The 15,139-nt window shown below is 47.1% G+C and overlaps 1 protein-coding gene across 3 annotated transcripts in view; it reads right to left on the reverse strand.

Annotated features, from left to right (window-relative positions):
* The window catches only part of TSHZ3 (teashirt zinc finger homeobox 3), a 75,217-nt gene that overhangs the window by 43,908 nt on the left and 16,170 nt on the right, over positions 1-15,139 (reverse strand). Inside the window, exon 2 of one of the 3 annotated variants that reach the window (XR_003612375.2) lies at positions 1,259-1,795. The exons of the other annotated variants lie outside the window; for them this stretch is intronic. The gene's annotated coding sequence lies outside the window, so the exon portion shown is untranslated. Of the gene's footprint in view, positions 1-1,258; positions 1,796-15,139 lie in introns of those variants that run through there. 3 annotated transcript variants of the gene reach the window in all.

Genomic DNA, 15,139 nt, shown 5'->3' on the forward strand with positions numbered 1-15,139 from the left:
CCGACTTCACCCTGGTCCCCCAGGCCCTGCCAGGGATTCAGACCTGCCCGCAATGTCTCCTGAGCCTCTCACATCCTTTCCCCCGAATTTCCTGCCACACTGACCCTACCGGCCAAGCGTGGCAAGGATCACAGCAGGCCTGGGGAACTCCCAGCTAAAATTAAAGACAAAGGAAGTAAACAGGATGCTTAATTAAGACGCGCAAGCCAGGTGTGGGGAGAGCAGCAGGACACAAAGTGCAGGGCACAGCCTCCCAGAAGCAGTGGCCTCTCCTCTGCCCGCCCAGGGACAGCAGCTAAGGAGCAGGCCTCGCTGCGGTTCCCACCCCACCCCTGCCCCGGGACCTCTGACAAGGGTGACTTGTCATCCTTGGCGTTTTCTTTCTCTCTCTCTCTTTTTTTTTTAACTTTCCCTCCCAGAAACCAGACCTGAACATCCGGGATGGGAAGACCACAAAATTCAGCTTCATTTACACACTTTTCCCTCCACGTCTCATTCGGGTCCGGGTCCCAGGTGGTGGCGTGGGGCTCCCCCAGCTGCCCACCCCCAGCAAGGGGGCCCAGCCATATTGACTCATTTGTGTGGGAACGTTCAGCCGCAGGACCGTAAAAGCTCCCTTTACCAAAATCAATTCAAAGATTCAAAACAATCTATCGAAGAGTTTTGCAGCTAGCTTTTAAACCACTTATAAAAGACAACACACAGGAAAAATTAACCCCTGTGGCTCTATTAGGAACAGTATAATAAATGTACATTTAAAAGATCTATAAACACATATTTATCTGCAAAATGTTCTTGCATAAAACTGTTATTGAAAAGGCTTTCATTTTATCTTGGTGTTATTGTAATTTTATTGAATTGCTTATTCATTCTTTGATATTGTATTTTAATGGTATTATAAATCTGTTTTATGTCTGATAGGAGCCTCATTGTAAACTGATATAACAGATAATATGGCAATTCACCATAAAAATTCTAAACCAAAAATGCAGATCAGAACGCAAAGAAGCACTTTAATTCATTCTCGGTTTCTTTTCATTTTATTTTTTAATTATTTTTCATGTGCCGGTTGCCATCTGTTGATAAAGGATGGTTGTGTGAAACTCACTGTACAACACAATAGGAACTTTTTGTATAATTCTATTCATAAAAAATGATAACAGTATAAAAGCATTACACTCCTCGAGACTGAGGATCATTAGCAAGTTCATTGTATAAACTGATTTAAATTAGTCACTTTTGGAACAAAATCCTTTTTTGTAAAATATCTTATTTTGGGTAATTTTTAGTATCATGAATAATAGAACAAAAAAACCCCACTTTCTAAAATGTCTCCTATTATTTTTATCCCTTTATTAAAAACAATGAAAAACAATTATGATAAAAGATGGTATCAACATGTAGAGCAATTATGTCATAAACCCAGCTACGGCTCAGAAACTTAGCAGGAAGTTCATTCAATAAAAGTATCTTAACTTGCCATCCCTAAATGATAAAATCTCCGTTATCAGAAGGAAGTGATCTGGTCACCAGGACTGTAGCAAACACCTAGTCCCAAGGGTACGGTTTAACAGCAGCTCTGGTGCTTTCACGTGGGTCCCTCCCGTGGCCGTGGACACTCCTACCAGCCCGGTGCCACGGCTAAATGCATCTAATTAACTCCAGCTCAGTCCCTTCCGTGGTCTCCTGAAGTCTGATCCCAGCAATCTGAGGAGATGCTTTCCCTGGGTGAGTCGATCTGGACATAAAAGCATGCATCAATCCCGTCCCGTTAAAAGTCACCCAGTGCGTTCCCCTAAAGAAAAAGAAGAGCAAGACTCAGGGAGAGACTTGGGGAAAGTGTGGATCACCACCCAACAACTTAGCAATGCTACAGAAACAAGCAAGCTATGAATAAAGTCTGCTACGGGCAGCCGGCTCCGCTGGAGATAAAAAGCAGCATGCTATAAACACAAAAGGCTTCTATCCAAAAATATAGAAAATTATTTTTTTATTCCTTCAGAATGTTGCACATAAGCCATTGTTGCCAATAAATATTTTAAAGGTTTTGTTGGCAATTAAATAAATATATATATACATATATATACATACATACACACACACACACACTTAGATATCTATACGTATACATATACGTGAAGAACGTTCAACAAGACACGGTTAAACCCCATTAAAGATGTGAAAATGTCTGAATCCCCAACACAAGGGCACAGGTGGACAGAGCCGCCCCGGGCCCCTTCGCTTGAGCTCCTCACGCAATCTCCGCAGGATCCTGCTGTCCTCACGAGGGTGAGGCAGTCAGGCCCCAGGAAACCATGGCCTGGGCCCCAAGTGCTCAAGGCCCCTCGAAAGCACAACCAGGCAGAGAGAAAAGTTTCAACCCAGAGAACTTCGAAGAGGAGAAAATAACCACAAGGAAAAAAAAACAACCACAAAATGCTCTTCCTCACCCTCAAAAGCCCAGCCATCACTGGGACGAGGAGCTAGGAAATAAGCGGAGTGGGGGCGGGGAGGCCAGCTTCATCTCCTGCAGGACAGGTGGACCCCGAAGATGCAGTCCCCAGGGAGAGAAGGGATGGGCCCTTTGGTGCCGAATTCTTTCCAAAATAAATGGCTGGTAGAAGTGACGGAGAGTTTCTTACCAAATCTCCCTGAACTAAAACATCATTGGGACAGTGTGGCTCAATGATCTTAGATCTGGGAATGATCTTTAGAATCCGCAAGACCACATGCAGAAACATGTTCTCATGTAGGGTTTGATCCATGCAGAACTTCACATCATATAGGTGTAGGTTCTTAAAGCAGAATAACAAACAAAGACCTGTGAACTGGGACCCGACCTGAGAGTCACACCTCTCCCACCCGGCCCCTCCCACCAGGTAAGTAGCCCAGATACAAAGGCACCCAAACCACCCCAGGTAACTGTTCACATCTGAGCTTTGGCAACACAACTGCCAGCCTATGTGAGCTCTTCTCTGATTTGCTTCATCCACTCCTAATATGTTATGATCCCTCCCTGCTGTTGCATGTGGTTTCGGGTCCTTCATTGTGGCTGTTCTGGAATAGTCCATGGTGTGAATATTATGTAACCTTAAAAAAAAAAAAAGAAGAAGAAGATGGTCCAGGCAAAAGATGTCTTTCTGAGAGCCTACACCTGGCGTGACAAACCTGCTCTGTGCTCTGCCCTCCCCCCACTGTGAGGGGTGGTACCTGCAGTTTTTCCTCTGTTGGAGGTTGAATGCTTCTCCAGCCCCTTCTGGGGAGGGGGTCCCTGCTAAGAAGAACCTGAAAAACTGATCTTTCCCCCCCGCCCTAAGCCTTTACAGGTTGTTATCATTAAGACGTGGCTAGGTGCAGTCCAAGAGAGGATGCTCATGACCACTTGGCCGCAGGGAGGCAGGCCTAGCACGCACCTGGCTAAGGGGAGGCGGGGCCAGGAGGCTGTGGTCTCCCTGACTTGGCCCACTGGACTAGCAAGGAACACGCTGAGCCTGGGCACTCATGGGTGTTTTGGGGAACATTTTAATCTCTGGTTGCAGGAATGTTTTAATCCCAGGTCCTGAGCAGTGCTGAACTCCAGGACGAGTGATGGAGAAGGCAGAACGCCCTTTCCTAAAAGGTTGTGTGGAGATGGTGAGCAGGTGTATAGTTCGGGCCATCCAGCCAGGCGGCCTTAGGATACATCCTCCCAAGACACGAGTTTCTGCCTCCAGGCTTTAAAATCGTAGCTTGGCAAGTGTCAATGTATTGTCTTACACTTTTCACGATGTAAAGAATGTAAAATGGAGTCACTGTCGTAGGATGACAGGAATCATGCACAAGTAAGATATTGTATTTTATCATTTTCTTTTAAAGTTCCTCCCTGCCCCCTTCCCCCAGCTCCTTATATTCCAAGGTAATCCTCTGAACCCCATTCATCATGCCAGCGTCGAGCTAGATGATGATGGTGTGGAAAGGCAAAGGCCCCTGCTCCAGAGGTGCTGGATATGCAGGCAGGGATGGGCACTGCTCCGTGGTGCCTCATCCCAGCCCCACCCCCTGCCCTCACGGCACCCTCAGACATGCCCCTCCAATGCCCCAAAGATGCCTTTTGAGATGTTTTTGTTGTGTTTTTTAGCTCCTTAATTCGTGAGTGTACTTCTGGTTACTTTTACTACTAAGCTTCATTGGAGCCTCAGGCCCTGCTTAGACTGCACTGAAAACTGACTAATGTTGTGTGTGTGTGTGTGTGTGTGTGTGTGTGTGTGTGTGTGTGTGTGTTTAAAAACAGACTCAGGTCTGGGAAACTCAAGGCTCCCCACCACAGTCAGGTGGCCAGGTCAAGAGCATCCAGTGTAGGCTATGCAGGCAATTTATCCTCTCATCTCCCTGACATCTGCAACAGCAGGCCCAGTGTGGGAAGTGCAGCTTTCCCTCTAGGCTGTGTGTGTGTGTGTGTGTGTGTGTGTGTGTGAGAGAGAGAGAGAGAGAGAGAGAGATTGCCTGCAAGAGTTGAGGTCAGGAGAAAAAGGAGTGAGAAGTACTTCATTTCTGAATGAATGAAGAAATGAATGAATGAGTGAATGAGCAAAAAAGAAAGGACACTAGTGATCTGGTTACTTCTGCTTGGCCACAAGGCTGCCTGATACAAGAAAGCATCAGTACCAAGAGTTAGTGGTACAGGTGCATGGCTGAAAATTTGGGACATAAAAGTATACCGAAGGAAGGATAAAAAAGAAGAAAGATGACTTCAATTTTGAGGTACTTAATTCTTTTTTTCTATCATCACACGTGCATGCGCGTTTGTGTGTGTCTGTGTGTGTTAGGGTTTGTGTTGTATATGGCAACCTGTTTTTTTCCACGCAACACTGAGTGTCTCCCACAGAAATTGTTTTAAACAAGCCTGTGTTAGTGAATGCTGAGACAGCCCCAAAGAGGAGACTGTCCACAGCCCCAGGTGCCAGAGGCCACGTACCCCTGTTCCAGCAGGGGGTAGCCTCCCAGCACAGCCCAGCATCACAGAGACGCCGTCCAGCCCACAGGCTCCGGAGCAGAGCATCCTTTGAGTCTCCACGACAGGCATCTAGCAATCTTTACTATTCAGTGATCCAAAGTGTTTTAAAAATCAGAAAAAAAAAAAAGAAAAAAGAATACTAGGATTCAATGATGAGCTCCTGAAGATAGGTTTCATAATAATTTATTTCAGACATCAAGACACATGAGCCTTGCCATTTAAGTTAAAAGACAAAGCATAATTCGGTCAATGCACATTTTTTCTTGTTTTTTTTTTTTCCTTGATTTTTGTTGTGGTTTTTGTTTCTCACCTCTACAAGGATTCAATGTCGAAGAACTCTACAAAGTGGGAGCCCGCGATGTATCCCTGCTCTCAGTGAGGCACCACCAGCTTATGAATACCCAGAGGACTCCCCATTTGTAGACCCACAAGGAGCCCTAAGAAACGTCCATACAGAGACCACCGGAAGGGCCTGGCTTTCTGCCCAACAGACACGTCAGGACAGGCCCACCACGGCCCCTGCCCCAGCATGGGAAACTCAGTCCGCAATCACCTTCCCACACTGTCACACACCTTGGAAAGGTGTTTGTCCCAGGTGGTGAAGGCAGCAGCTCTGCACACACACAGGGGCACCTGGAAATGCTGCAGGGTCTTCCCTGGGTGATCTCTCCATGCCCTGCAGGAACCACTGTGGGCAGCGGGCTGCATGTGGGCCACCCTCACGGTGAGGATCGATGAGGGCCCAAGGTTCAGAAGTGAGGAGAGAAGTGCAACCGCAAGCAGGAGGACAGCACATTTAAAGCATGCCATGGGAGGCTGGCTCTCGGGCGTGACATCACCTCGCACGGGGAAGGCCCCCAAGTCTGTGCACCACCACACAGTGCCGGCCTACAGTACGAGCGAGGTGCGCGGCATCCAAGCCCTAGGAAGACAGCCAACGGAGCTTTTAAGGCACTACTATTATTTTTTAGGTTAGCAGACCTGTGAGTTTTCCATAATTAGAAAGCGACTGTTGGAATTTTCACTTCTAATGTTTACGACGTGACTCTTCAGAATGAAATCTCGAGTAGCGAGATTTAGCCCCCAAATTAATTCTTACAGTTGACTTAAATCCCCTTCCCCATGCACCCAACCGTGCCAAGACCAGGACAACTGATATCATTTATGGGGATGCCCGGATTTCTCAGATGCCAGTATCAAATTATAAGGGCTCCGAGTGCAGACACAACTTCTGGAAGCTGAAGCCAAGAGCACTTTCCTTCAAGCCCCTCCCAAACCCAAGGCAGGGAGCAGAGGCATGAGGTCAGACCTGGACGTGGCTACAGCCGGGGTCCCCGGGTTGGAGACTCGGGGCCCCCTTTGGCCCATCGTCTGCTGACCTATCAGTATATGGGACTTCGCTGAAATCTGCCCAGGCAGCATTTCTGACCAACTTCCTGACACAATAGGCCCAAAACAAGGGACAACAACCCAACTTAGAAAGGCGAGGTATCCTTGTGCAATTTAGGCCAAGTCCGGAGGGGAAGACACTTTAAAATTAGAGAGTCTCTGGGCACAGTGATTCCATGCAAGCACAATGATATCTTTTCCCCCTCAATTCCATGAGTGGAAAGTGAAGAAACCATTTTCATATGAGCATATTTTTCTCCAAGGAACAGTTAGGAAAATGCTGATGTGGTGTCTCAATACATTTTACTACAATGCCATCAATTACATAAAAACACAATTAAGTCACTGTTTCAAAATCCTTAAATATTATTCAGCCAAAACCCAAAAGGACATTTTCAGTGTTCTATGGTCATTATCTAAGAAGCCGCATGCGGCAGCCAGCCACCTCTGCCGTACTCCGCAGGAGCTAAACATAGCTAACACACAGTCACATCGCCTCTCCGTCCCGGCCGCTGAGCTCCAGGAGCATCCTCAGGTGACAGGGATGCCAATGGAACAGACTTCCGCAGTCCAAGCACAGAGCCAGGCTTTAAATCACTCCACGCCTTCGACAGTTGGGTTCAGCCAGGAAATGACCATGAGAACTTGGGCTGATCTCTTTCCAATTCTGGACTTTGGCTTTCGTGTCCGTCAAATGAGGTCGTCAGGCCAGCTGACTCAAAGGTCTCTGATCCTGGGAATTTAATACCTATTTTTCTGTCATCCAGAGATATGAATAAAAAGGGGCCAAAGTCTGAGATTCACATTGGGGATTCATATACTTTCACATTCGTATCCTTTTTTAGACGCCTAGAGACATGCTTAGCCCCTGCGAGGCGGGAGGAGGGGTTGCGGGCCGTGATTCTGGATTACCTAAGCTCTGACAGCCAGCTAACGTCACGAACATACTCCCACATTGCTGTGGGAAGGGAAATGCGTGCCACCTTTCTGGAGAACAATTTGGATATTTATCATTTTGCTCACTGAACATACCCTTTCGGCTAACAATCCCACCTTCAGGACTGGATCCCACAGAGATGTCAATGGCAGGATATTCCCGCACAAGGAGGATGCAGGATGCCTCTGTGTGTCAGTGCTGGCCAAAGGAAAGACTGGGAGCAACCCGAACGTCCACCCAGAGGGAAATTCACTCGCTGGAGTAAATATCACTCTCAGAAAGCATGAGGCGGCCCCGTGTCACATCATACCATATAAAACAAGGAACACAACATAACACGATAGAATGTGGTCACTGAGATACGGATTTTGCCACCATCTTCTTGTGGAACTGTAACGCAGTTGAAAAGCATTTTACCCGCATCCCCACCCACCACCTAGATTCTAACTTTAACTTTTTACTTTACTTGCTTTATCACATATGTGTCTATCCATCCATTTGTGTGTCTTCATTTTTGGATGCATGTCAAAGTAAATCACAGATATCTGAGATACATTTTTAGTTGCAGAGAGAAAGGTACAATGTAGAGTGTGTGTGTGTATTTATGATTTTAAATATCTAGGAAGATATACCATAAACTGGGAACACTGCTTACCCTTTGGGAGGGGAACTCTCGTTTAATTGTTTGCCCTTTGGTTCTCTTGGATTTTGTATTATGTGCATTATTGCTTTTTTAATAAAAAAATTAAAATGCATTTAGTTTCATGAGGGGAAGCTACCATCAAACCTTTCAGGGCTCTGTATGTATAGCTTCTGCAGAGTAACCCTGCACACACACAGAAGCCTGGGCGTGTGTGCATGTGTGTGTGCGTGTGTCCGCGTGCGTGCGTGTGTGTGTGTGTGTGTATGCGCGCCCACCCACGCCCGGATGCTCTGAGCCTTCAGAGTGAGAGTGGTGCTTGCCTCTCGTGAGATCCCACTCTATGTCACTTTCTCATGGAGCTGAGATGTCAGGGTGTGGGGCAAGTATCTTGTGGAGACTCATTATTTAATTTCCAAGTAGGCAGCCGGACAATGCGGCTTGTTTGCTGCCATTACAGAGCTCGGAGCACATGGAACACATTAAGGACCAGCAGCCCCTCTGCATAAGGTTGGCTGTGCTCAGTGCCCATGTCTCAGCCTCTCTTTCTGTAAACATCTGTGCAACTTCAAATAAATATCCTCCCAGAATCTCATGCAGCCCTGAGTCCCAATGGAAACCCTGAGCAATGAGGACCAGTATGCGAGGGCCAGGGAAACCCAAAACTCCAGGAAAGAAGTACGGCCCCGCGTTAGAAACGCTGTGGGAGGCATCCCGGCCAGGGTGACCATCCAGAACGTGACTTCCTCCTGACAGCCCTCAATCAGACTGCTGAGAGGCATCAGTTTGGTTTCTTAAAAGCAGCAGCAAATGAGTCAAATGCCCTAAGAAAACATATATAATTATCACAATCACGTTGAACAGTACTGTAGGCCAAACATTCAAAAAAAAAAAAAATTCTATAGCAACACTTGACATGTTCATATGGTTCCTTTCTTTCCTAAGACCTGACGCTTGGTGCGCTAGACTTTGAGCCTCTGGGCCATGAACTGCATGTCTGCCCAGCAGTGATGTTCCTCCATAGACATTTTTTTAAACCCTGCGAAGCACACTCCACATTTTAGAGAAAATATAATTAAAAAAATGCAAATAATTAAAGACGTGATGAGTTATATCAACATATCAGGATAAATACCTGCACTCCTTCCTTCCCTACACGTGAGAAGGACCCAGTAGCTTATGAGAGGAGGAAAAATGTAATTTGCTAGCATTCTGCTTATTCTATTTGAAAACATGCATGAGGCTAGTTTTAAAAACTCCCTTTGGTAAAAACAAGACTGTGAAAACATTTATTTCAACCAGGTTACATGCATAGGTACCATACATATACCTACATACGTATGTACCATACATATACCTACATACGTATGTACCATACATATACCTACATACGTATATATGTGCACAAACATGCACACTTACACACACACCTCTATACATATATAAACACACACGATCTATATGTAATTGAACCAGGCATTTTACTTAAAGACAATAGTATGCAGGCAATCTACATTTTATTACGTATCTAAAAAAATATCCTGCATATTACCTAAACCTCAAAGTTCACCACACAAAATGAGAGTAATTATATTGGGGGGGGTGAATGGAAAAAAAGAAATGAGAAAATCAACTACTATATCCTCTTCTTTGCTTAATGTTCTCCCTTTCTAGGGTTTACTTGGACAGTGTCTCTAGTTGCATCTGCAAACCAATACAGCTGCTGTCAGATCACTAAGGCATTTGACAACATCATTTTAGAACCTTTAGTTACTGAGATATCAATAATTAAATGCATTCAGTTCACACTTTGTTCTTGTGGATACCAGCTATTTATCTCTGTCCTCTGAAGAAGCTAATGGTATAATGGGCAAAACATCAAGAATAATTAAGAAAAACGTTGCTATAAACTCTGTCAGAAGAAATATAACTTTTATCTAGGACCCCAGCTAGAATTCATTTAGACAGGATCCACCCAGTCCCAACACATCTTGCTGAAAAATGAAATGATAAACCCAAACACTTGTTCAGTCTGCACCTCAGGGAAGGACCTCATGGCGTCCCCGAGTCATTCCTCTGACCGGATGTGTGGGAAAGGCCTGGATGTGTGCAAGAATCCTCAGCTGCGAAATGGGAGGGCGGGGAGGGAAGAGGCAGGTGCTGCCGGCCACGTGGGTGCCTCTGCCAGGCCCAGGCTGGGGACAGGCTCTCCGGGGCCGGCCAGGCTGCCATGCAACAGCAGGCCTAACTTGCTTTGGGTCAGCCCTGGTCCAGCCATCAATGCTTCGGGCTTGTTTGCATAATCAGGCGGTCCTAACGCAGAAGGTTCGAGAATGTCTTCTTCAAGGACTGGCCAGTTAAATTATAAGGAACAGGCTCATTATTCTTTCACAGAAAGGGTCTTTCTCCTTTCAGAGCCAGTCACAAATAAAAAGGGAGAGAGTGTTATTATTTTTTTCTTATGTAGGGTCAGGCCTACATGGTAATCTAAGCCTCCAAGGAAAAGAGTCTATCTTAAATCAGTTAACAATTAATGACAACACCAGATACTTACTGCAGATATTGTAATTTAAGAACAAAGAATTAGCTGGGAGCTTAGCAATGGGAGTCAGCCTTGATGAGGAAGCCTCTCAGACGAGCCGTGTCCCCTATCTGCACAGCCTTTCAAAATCTCTATTTTAGTGGTCGCCTACGTGGGAGTCATTTCCACCACTGGCCTGCTTATGTGTGACTTGTTAGTCATCCCCCTGGAGGGGTGGCCCGTCAACTCCCCCAATGTCTACCTGTAAACTTCAAAGAGCCACACTTGTAGAAGTCCATGCTCCTGTATCTTCATTAAATTTTACAAGCCTCCCAATCTTTGTAAGCAAATTTATTACACTGAGAATGGCTATCTTGTTGTTAATGACAAAGATATGGAAAACGTGGGATTGAAATAAGCTGCCCAAACTTAAGGGGAAGAAAATGTTACAGGAACTGCTTTGTCAACCCTAATTGTGTAATTACTTCTTGGCTTGGTCACCTAAGCTCGGAGCAAGAAATAAGAGACAGTGGTAATTTCTTACTGCTGAAATGAAGGTGTCAAACTGTCTTGTGTGTTCTGTGTAAGCAGAGCTAAAGTTTACATTTATATCATGTTACCACAATTACAATCTTCCAGAGCACAGCGAGAAATTAGTGGTAGAAGGTCAGCCCTCGCAACAGGCACACCAAAGTGTGCTTGCACAAACATTTATTTAATTTAGCCAGAGTGAAGGCCTATCTGCTTTTGGTCACAGTCTCGGCCTCACTGCTCACCAGTGAAATTGGCCAACTGCTACGGGCAACTTGCATCCTAATAGCAATAAAATAATCTTTAAAACCGGTGCTAATAAAGTGGCTACTAATAATAACTAACCACTAGATGGCTTTAGATTTTTCACCTCCGAATACCTGAAGGTGAATTACTCATGGTCTTTGGGGCTGTCTGCTTACCTGGGTAGAAGGTTGGTGTCAAGGCCGCAGGTCCAGGCGAGCCCCTCCCACCCGGGAAGGGCCCTGGAGCGGAGTGCAGCTGGGACGGGAGGGGGGGGGTGCCGCGGGGGCTCCACTCCCTGCCCCACTCCCAGGTGGAGGATTAGGGACAAGGAAATCCTAGCTTTGGTACCACCAGCCTTCAGGCAGCAGAGAACAAGGACCACATGCCCCCCCCCAAATTTTTTTTTCACACCAAGTACGAACCACTCCTCATTCTAATGAAAACTAAGAGAGCAGAGGCACATGTAGGAAGAGAAAAAAAAAATGAAATTCCATTATAACTGGCTTCCTCAAGCTCCAGCCTAGGATGTGAGTAATCACAAAAACTGTAATATCAGCTTTTTCTGTTTTCCTTACACTGGGTTCCTCCTTTATTTCCTTTCAAAGAGGGTCAAGATCCTTTTCTTTTTTTTTTAATTCATAAAAGCTGCTTTGTGATTACTGAAAGGTTGGTTTCTCTCTAGAACAGCTCTGCCTTCCATGACAGTCTTAAATTGGGTGGGGGGGGGCAAAAAATAAAACTCTCGCGAAAATCTCTCAGCAGCTAACCTGAGCAGACCTCAAATCTCCTGTCCCACCTCACCTTCAGGCCTTCTGGAAACCTCTAACGGACAGGGGCAGCTCCAAGAGAGCTCGCCGGCACGCCCGAATGGGGAGCCACAGACAGGCCTTGGGAGGTGGCCTCTGAGCGGCGAGGTCGAGCCTGCAGGCTCCGGGCTCCCGCCACGCGGGTTCGGGGTACCAGGGCCCCCTGGCCACACCCTGCCCCATCACAGGCCGTGGCTTCCCACCGGTGGCATCCAAATGTAACTCCTCCAATCCATTCCCTCCTCTCTACCACCTCCCGCCCGAAATTGCCAGGAAGGTGGGGCGATACAAGCAAATGTAGATTGCTGACGTGCTATGTGGTCCACATCCCTTTGGGTTCATATCATCAATGAGCTTTTTTTTTCTAAAGATTTTATTTATTTGACAGACAGAGACACAGCGAGAGAGGGAACACAGGCAGGGGGAGTGGGAGAGGGAGAAGCAGGCTTCCTGCGGAGCAGGGAGCCCGATGCGGGGCTCGATCCCAGGACCCTGGGATCATGACCTGAGCCGAAGGCAGACGCTTAACGACTGAGCCACCCAGGCGCCCCCATCAATGAGCTTTTAAACGAGTAGTCAAGTTCTGTGTAGAAAGGAAGAAAAAAAAAAAAGTCAGGAACTCCTATCTCCTATCAGTCATGCAAGCCCACGCGGGAGGGCGATCCCGGACACAGACAGAGGTGCTCAGAAACATGCTTTCTTGGTAGTTCCTGTTGGCAGGGAGATGATGGCTCCATCTAGGGAAGGTGGTCTGCCCCCCAGGGCATAGGACACCCAGCACAGCTGGCCCTGCGGGCAGAGATGGGCATGTCCCCAAGCACCGGTGGCGGGGGGGAGGGGGCAGTGGGAAAGGCAGACCCCGTCAGGCTCATTCCACACAGACAAGAGCCTCCTGAAATCCCTCTCTACCATGGAGCTGCCCTACCCAACAGCAGAATCAAGAACCCTCAAAAGGGTGATCCTGTCCTCCCACCAAGGGCTCAAGGAGAGAAACATGATGTGCTCCTGCCCTAAGAGAGACTCTGGCTGAACCAAAGCAATCTGAGAAACAGGGCTCATGCAGGAAATATGCACAGAGCAATGAGCAGCCTTCATGAGCTCACCTGCACTGGAGCTTTAGGAAACATGCTGTAAAATCACCCCCATAGTAAGCACTTTATTATCTATTCTTGGCACACTGATGAATTAAAAGGGGGCATTCATTTCTTTCATAGCTTGCAATATAGCTTATTTATCTTTTTTTTTTTTGGTCTTTATCACTATTTCAGGTCTGCCGTGCACTGTTTTTAAAAGTTATTCTGCATTCATACGAGCACCCAAACAATCACGGTAATCATAATTCCCAGTGGACGTGGCTAAAAATGTGCCAGTGAAACTTTACAACTGCTGCTCTATTCTGCTCGCTAGTGCTGCCACAACGAAGGGAAGTGAAGCCCTCTGGTGAAGATGCATTTTCTGGAAATGTCATGGAGACACAGGGAGAGGGAAGGACACACAGTTGCTGGGAACCAGGCTGGGAGCCGCACTTGCCGTCTTGCTGTGGCCAAGTGCTCTAGGTAGAGTGTGTGTCCACCAATTGCCACCTACCGGGGTGTCGAAGCTGTCCGGTCAAGCCGTGACAGTCTATTGATTTTAAGAGAACATCCATTTTATATTTCCACACCAGAGCACGCCGTCCCTTCACAAAGAGGGGAGGTTGTTTCTAAGGGCAGAGCCGGCTGAGCACCTGCCACACCTACTTCCCCAACTGCAAAGACACTGCCCCACCACCCACCCACCCACCCTGTACAATTTCTTCCGGGCAGGGGCAACCTCGAGACAGAGATGGAACACGTGTGCCGCTTTTCCCACTGTGGCTGGGTCTCCCAAAATGAATGCTCCCATTCACAAAAAATGTGCACATTGCTGCCGAAGGGCAAAATTATCCTTCCATGATAAGAGCCTTTGTCATATTCTAACACCACTCTAAACCCTGGCTCATCCCCCTTGCTCCTGCAGTTGTCAATGAGGTGCTGTGTTCCGTGCCTCATGACAATATAATCATCATAAACTTTATTATTACATCTGGAATTTCATGATATGCTCCGTAATTGATTACAGAGGCACGGTCCCGAATGCAGCTCCCCCAAGCTCTGCAACAGTTCCAGTAACCTAACTGCTTAATACTCCTGGAATGTATAAACAGTGCTAACCGCCACATTCCCCACACTGACATGGCAGAAGGAGCCACCGAGCCGGCGAGTTCTGCGAGCAGAAGGCAATCTCCACGCACCGAAGGAAGACGTCCTCGTGGGATGTAAACCGAGATCACGTTTTTGGGGGTGATGATGGCAGATCATCCGGAATCAGATGGGACTTGGGGGCTGACGCACGGAGGTTATCAGCTGTATTTGGGAACTGAGATCAATAACGAAGTTTGCAGGAAGCCACCACCCATCAATACTCATTCTCGATTTGGTGGGGATTCCGGTGTAGAGAACTGTGATTCGGGGATTATGAGAAGTGCCATAGTTCACTATTTCTAATTTCAAGAACACCACGATAGGAATGCAAGAAAAGCGGAGGAAAAGCTATCCTTTGCAGGCATGCAATTAGACTGGCGAACCCACCCTTCTAATAAGAGAAAAGACAGGCAAAATGAAACCAAGGGTGAAGGCCATACTCAAGGGTCCCTGAGAGTTGGGGCCACAGATGAGCTTCTGAGGAATGCAGCGCATTCTCTCCCACCACCCCCCCCCCCCAGGGAGAGCCCAGAGCACTGCAGCTGCCTTCTCAACACTCCCCGAATCAGGAAGATGTTACCACAGGGCACAGGAACCCACTGCTCTTCAAGCCAGAGGCGGGGCATGGGATGGGGAGGGGAAAGGTCAGCCATGTCCCAGCACAGACGCCCACCCAGCTCTCCCTCCCCTCTTACTAACTCTAACCCAAACAGTCCTTTTAACCAGCAAATCCTTGGCCAAACTCCTGACATGCCATCTCTCTAGGCAAATCCATCTTTGAACCATCAAGGGAGTGCCACCTGAATGTGCCGTTTGCAACAAAACACAGGCAAAAACCAACTTTGCTGATTTCC

This window comes from Eumetopias jubatus, unplaced genomic scaffold, assembly GCF_037043125.1.
Source record: "Eumetopias jubatus isolate StellerSeaLion01/CBP00866 unplaced genomic scaffold, mEumJub1_p1.0 scaffold_10, whole genome shotgun sequence".
In the NCBI taxonomy this organism is placed as follows: domain Eukaryota; kingdom Metazoa; phylum Chordata; class Mammalia; order Carnivora; family Otariidae; genus Eumetopias; species Eumetopias jubatus.